At 42.2% G+C, this 6,000-nt stretch overlaps 1 long non-coding RNA gene across 1 annotated transcript in view; it reads left to right on the forward strand.

Annotated features, from left to right (window-relative positions):
- Positions 1-221, forward strand: part of LOC103010026 (uncharacterized) — a 389,852-nt gene extending 389,631 nt beyond the window's left edge. The window contains exon 6 of the long non-coding RNA XR_009005839.1: positions 160-221. This is a non-coding gene — a long non-coding RNA (uncharacterized LOC103010026). The remainder of the gene's footprint in view (positions 1-159) is intronic.
- Positions 222-6,000: the final 5,779 nt, after the last annotated feature.

Genomic DNA, 6,000 nt, shown 5'->3' on the forward strand with positions numbered 1-6,000 from the left:
GATGCCATAATTCTTTTGTTGCCTCATTATTTCAGTGTATTTTAGCCTCCTTGGGAATAATTTCTGTGCAGCAATAGTAAATTTTATTTTTGGTTTCTGAATGATATCTAAATAAGAATAAAATAACGAAATACCAATTCTTGCAAATTCTTTTAACAGCACAAAAAGCTCAAACTAAAAGTTCAGTGGATGCTGGTAGACTTTTTATCTGGAGATAAAGGAAGGTCCTGAACTGAGGTGAGAAAATGGACTCTCTCATCTGAATTTCTCCTCCAAAATTGTTACCTGATAACAAGTATCAGTGACAGTTAACCACAGAGGATGAAAAGGATTATCTGGAGGTGTGCACCCATAGCAGCTCTGCAGCCCAGCAATTAAACTTTGCAGTAGTAGCCAGGTGAGGAAAATGGACCTTTTTATAAATCTAAGGTACATTATGACAAAAGGAATCTGGAATGTTAAGCCTAGGAATCTTGAGTGATACTAAATTGATCCAATTTTGGTAGTGACCCTTGCTTTCCATAAGAAGGTATATACATTCTTTCTGAAGAAAGCTTGGCTAATTTAAGCCCTCAAAACACACACAAATGAAGATTGAGCACAAAAAAAACACACAAGCAAAATCCAGCGTAGGAAATAAGCCACAGTGAATGAAGGACAGTAGAAACAGAGTAGAAATATTGTCCCTACAACTTTAGATCCCCAAGTGTTTTAGGTGTTATATTTATTATATAAAAATATAAAATGCTTATAAAAGGTCACATCACAAAAGCACAAAGATAATAAAATAATAGTCACCAACTTTAGTTGATTTTTCATCCTAAGTTCTTCTGTCTCAAACGCATCTCTTTTCTTTTTCTTTTGGCCATGCCGCAGGTGGGATCTTAGTTCCCCGACCAGGGATCGAACCCGCGCCCCCTGCAGTGGGAGCACGGAGTCTTAACCGCTGGGCTGCCGGGGAAGTCCTCAAGTGTATCTCTTCTCCTCCATGGTACCACCATAGCCTCTCCCAGATGGCCGTCAGCTCTCCTCTGGATTCTACAGTATCTTCCAAACTGGCCTCCTTATACCAGCTCTCAACTCCTCACCCTCACTCGCTGTAAGTAGAAGGATTTTGTTTTTCAAATACGTATCTAATTATGTCACTCATTCCCTTATGTCTCAGTTACCTCCTCTCCACCTTCTCAGAATGTTTGCTAGCTGGGATGCTCTCGGGATAAGACCCGGCCAGTGTGGGTGTGCTGGGCGTTGCCTCCCCGCCCTCATGTGCTCCCTTCCATCAGCCGTACCTTTGGACCACCTTCTGTGCTCGCTGTGATGTTATCTCTTCCCCCTCTTTCTCCAGGTCATGCCACTCTTCCTTCCTATGTGGGCTCATCTCCATGCCCTCATGGGAGAATCCTGTACTTTCCTCCTTGGGCTGTTCTCTTTATAGTATAAAATTACATCGCTTTGTATTCCTACTTGAGACTTACTTTAAAGAACGTAACTGTGTATTTATCTGAGTGGCTCTTTTATTAAAGTCATTCTAGCCTACCGACTGCAGATCCCAGGAGGGAAGGAAACAAAGAATTTTTGCCTAACATAATGCCTGTCATATTGTGGGTTTAAAAATATATCTACCAAGGAAAATGACTGAATAATCAGCATTTATGTGATGAAAACATAACTGGGCCAAGAAAATGCTACTACAGTCAGTGTCACATGAATATCAGTTTGTTAAATGGAGAGATCAGTGTGGTGTGGCATGAACATAAAAATAAACAAAATGGAGCAGAATAAATGGGTTCCAAATTTATTATTTTTTAGTATGTGTGACACAGGAAGCATCGCTTGTCATTGAGAATTAAATGGGTATTAAATAAACTGATATTTACATAACTGATTTGCACTTTTTAAATGAGTACATTTAATTCCCATATATATGGCTGTAAGAAAAAAATACTCATTACTTTTGACAATAATTCCGTTCTGAAAAAATGGCCTCAACTTTCCTTGGGATGACTTTGACCTTGCTGGCTGGCTGTCCTTGGCTGGTTATAACAGTAACTACATCTGTTTTCAGTCCACCGTAGACCCCAACCTACCTCTAGTTCTGGTTCCGGAGCTGCTTTTCTTTTAAGCCTTTGTTTTTCATGAACAGTTTTAGGTTTACCATAAAATTGAAAGGAAGCTGCAGGGGTTTCCCACATAACCCCTGACACTGTGCATCCACAGCCTCCGCCGTTATCAACATCACTCCCCAGAATGGTACATTTTTTACCAAGGATGGACCTACACTGACACATCACTATTCCGCAAAGTCCGCTATGGTTCACTCTTGGTGTTGTACATCCTGTGGGTTTGGACAAATGTATAATATCATACAGAGTATTTGCACGGCCCTAAAATCCTCTGTCTCCCACTCATCTCTCTGCTGCCACTGCACCCTGCAACCTCTGACCTTTCTACTGTCTCCATAGCTTTGCCTTTTCCAGAAGGTCGTACAGCGCGTAGAGTGTGTAGCCCTCTCAGATTGGCTTCTTGCACTTAGGAATATGCGTTTACAGTTTTCTCCATGGCTTGATAGTGCATTTCCTTTAAGCGCTAAATCATAGCTGCTGCTTTTCTAGCTGCCTGAAATATCGCCGTTCCTTTTCTCTCTCCATCTTCTCTCTCCTCCTAACCTAACTAACGCCTACTCATTCTTCATTACTCATGACTTGTATTTTTCTCTATTTTACATTATCTATCTCCTCTTGTAGACTGGAACTTCCTTCCTTCCACAGCAGTACACCTCGTGCCTATCACAGAGCTTGACGAACAGTAAACTTAGTATAAAAAGTGCTGAAAGGAGCTAAGGCGGTTGTCCGGTTAGAGCAGAGCACCTCCCACACCCCAAATAAGCACAGCAGGTGCTATCAGTCTTCTCTTAGGTCTTCTGAATCACTGCTTTCATAGAGCAGGTAAACATAAATTTCTAAACAGAAAGGTGAGTTGATAAATAGGCACTGCTAAATTTATGATGTCATTTTGTATCAAAAGGTCAATTATGAAGTACCTAGAATTTTTCAACTAAAAGCATATATATTCTGGGTTTTGCTATTTCCCTGACAGTGTTAGCTTAGCCATTTTCTAACAGTTAATAACACTTTTTGTTCACGTTTACCTCATGGGCTTTGTGTGCAAGTAATGTTATCGAGATTAGGGAGACACTATATTTATTGTTTATAAGATACATTAAATGAGGTGAGAAAAACACATGAAAGCATGATAAAGGTGAGTAATGTCATTATTTATAGTTTATTCTACTGCAGCAAACCTTGTGTCTACTACTACAACACAGAAATATCTTTATCTTCTTTTTAATTCCATACCATTAACAAAAGTCTTAGGAAATAATCTAATTTAGTTTTTAGCCCTCATACAAAACTAAACCCATGTTCAAATCTCACATTCGAAGGAAGCTATTTTATTAATGGTAAGGTAATTTGAAAGGAAGTCCCATCACTATATTCCAATGTTTGCCACCATTTAGTTAATTTCAAATTCAAACTTTTGTGTTCAATTTGTTTTAAATTCCACATAAAGAAGTCTTTACCCACATGATTTTTATTTAGTCTTAATGTAGTTGTGATAGTCTTAGTTATGATATGTTTCTGACTAGAGGGAAAATATTGGTCTCGCTTTTTCAATATTCCTTTTTTTAAAAAAATTAATTAATTAATTAATTTTATTTTTGGCTGTGTTGGGTCTTCGTTTCTGTGCGAGGGCTTTCTCTAGTTGCGGCAAGTGGGGCCACTCTTCATCGCGGTGCGTGGGCCTCTCACTATCGCGGCCTCTCTTGTTGCGGAGCACAGGCTCCAGACGCGCAGGCTCAGCAGTTGTGGCTCACGGGCCCAGTTGCTCCGCGGCATGTGGGATCTTCCCAGACCAGGGCTCGAACCCGTGTCCCCTGCATTGGCAGGCGGATTCTCAACCACTGCGCCACCAGGGAAGCCCTCAATATTCCTTTTGTAAAGGGATGTGAATGGGCCTTGATACCTTATTAAGGCATTCCAACTCCCAGCCCCCCGACCTTATGAGTCATATTACCAGGAAATATGAGCCAGTCAAAGTTGATTCATCTGATGGAGACCACCGTGCAAGAGGTTGGTGACATCACACAATAAATGAATTGGCAGACAGTCAGTACACTTATCTGGAGCCCCTAATTAATTTTTAAAAGATCTTTAAAAATATTTGCTGTCTTTGTGTTAGACAACATATTATTATTCACAACTGAAAGCTTGAAAACTGAAGCTTAGGTACTTGGAATCCTCACCTATGATAAGCTAGTAAATCAGCTGATGCAGAATTTCCACCCAGGCCTTCTGACTCCAAGTCTGTAGCTCCACTGTACCTTGTTACTTTTTAATCTAGTTGAGTGGTTTTTGGAAGTCATGAAGTCTATGGCTCACTTTTACATGGCATAGATTGAATCCTAGAAAAACTGACAGGTAAATTCTCAAAGCAAGTTTTTGTCTGGGTGCAGAAGGAAGCCCACATCTCCTGACTTCATGCTCATTCCTCTATGCCAAGCAGCCCTTCTTAGTGAACTACAAACAGATAGATAATCATCCAACACAACACCAGGAGTGCTTGCAAATATTTCACAACAGGATTCCTGAACTTTAGAAAAATGTGATTTCGGTGCCCATTCTGTTTCAGTTTTTGTCATTTTCCTTGGTTTTGTTTTTGCTGTAATTGCTCAGATGTCACTGACAAACTGATAATATTGGATTTGTTGATGATCTAAAAATAGCCAGTAAAAAATATTGTTTCACTTTTGAGTTTACTTGTTTTTGAAAACAAAATAAGATGCTTCTTTCTGTGTTTGTTTGGTGAGGTTTACACCTACTTTTCTGTAACTCTGAATCAAGAGGCATACACATATGCACTCTGTCAAAGTATCCTCTCTCAATTCCAAATTAAGGAGGCTTTTCCACTAAACGGATTGGAACAGCATTCCCAGACGAGGTACGTGCCATTTCCAAAATCCCAGGAGGCCACTGAGGGTTGCAACCTTTCCTCGATGGAAAGAGGGAGCAGGTGCAACAATTGTCCTTCTTGCAAATACATCTTGACACGTCTTATAACGGGCGCTCTAAGATTTCCAAGGCAGCGTGTCCCTGAATTTCAGTGGGATTCCCCCCTAACCATCGGCACACGTGTATCTCACCAAAATGCCTCAGGGAAGTTGCTACTCCCATCCCCCGAGGGCATCAATGTAGTGGATTCGAATGAGGTCCAGTGGACAGATCGGAAATCACAGTTCCTGAGCCCTGGAGCCTGGCAGAGGGCTGAAGAGGGGGTGGCAGACCTGCCACAGGACAGCAGAAGAAGGGTAATGTACCTCTGCTGCTTCAACCAAACTGCTTCCACTGTTCACTAGAGAGAGAGTCTGTCAGTTCAGGGGGGAATACTGGTGCCGGGCACGTGAGGGTTCCCTCCACCAAACGTGTCTGGAATAGCTCCTGGAGACCACGTGTTTAAGTGACTCTGTCGTTATCCTCTGAGCCGCTCTGTCTTGTGTCCCGGCCAAACAGACAAGCTGAATAGTGATGTGCTAGAAATCACCGCACCTGCACCTTTCTGGGTGTTGGTGACACTGCTCTGAAGTCCCGTTTTGCTGCTGGCTTGCGTTTGAGGTGGGCAGAGGTCGGCCTGGTGGGTGCACTTAGATCTCACCGTCAGGAGAGCCTCTGCGCCACGTGTCAGGGAACCAGGGCGTGGGCTGGGTTCTGCTGGTTACTGAATGCGTCCGTCTCAACTCTGCGTTTCAGAAGTGGGGCTAAACCCACTGGGTGGGTCCCAGCATATGTACCACTTGGGGATTGAGCGGGGACAAAATTCCGTTCATCATCTGTCTCTAGGAATCACTGGGCAGCTAGGTCACGGTGTTGTTTTGCACCTTAAGGAATTAGTGACAGATCTGAGTCAGGGTCCAGGAATATCGAAGTGGGGCTGTTTCCTCTTCCT

Source organism: Balaenoptera acutorostrata, chromosome 17 (genome assembly GCF_949987535.1).
Source record: "Balaenoptera acutorostrata chromosome 17, mBalAcu1.1, whole genome shotgun sequence".
NCBI classification, from domain to species: Eukaryota; Metazoa; Chordata; class Mammalia; order Artiodactyla; family Balaenopteridae; genus Balaenoptera; species Balaenoptera acutorostrata.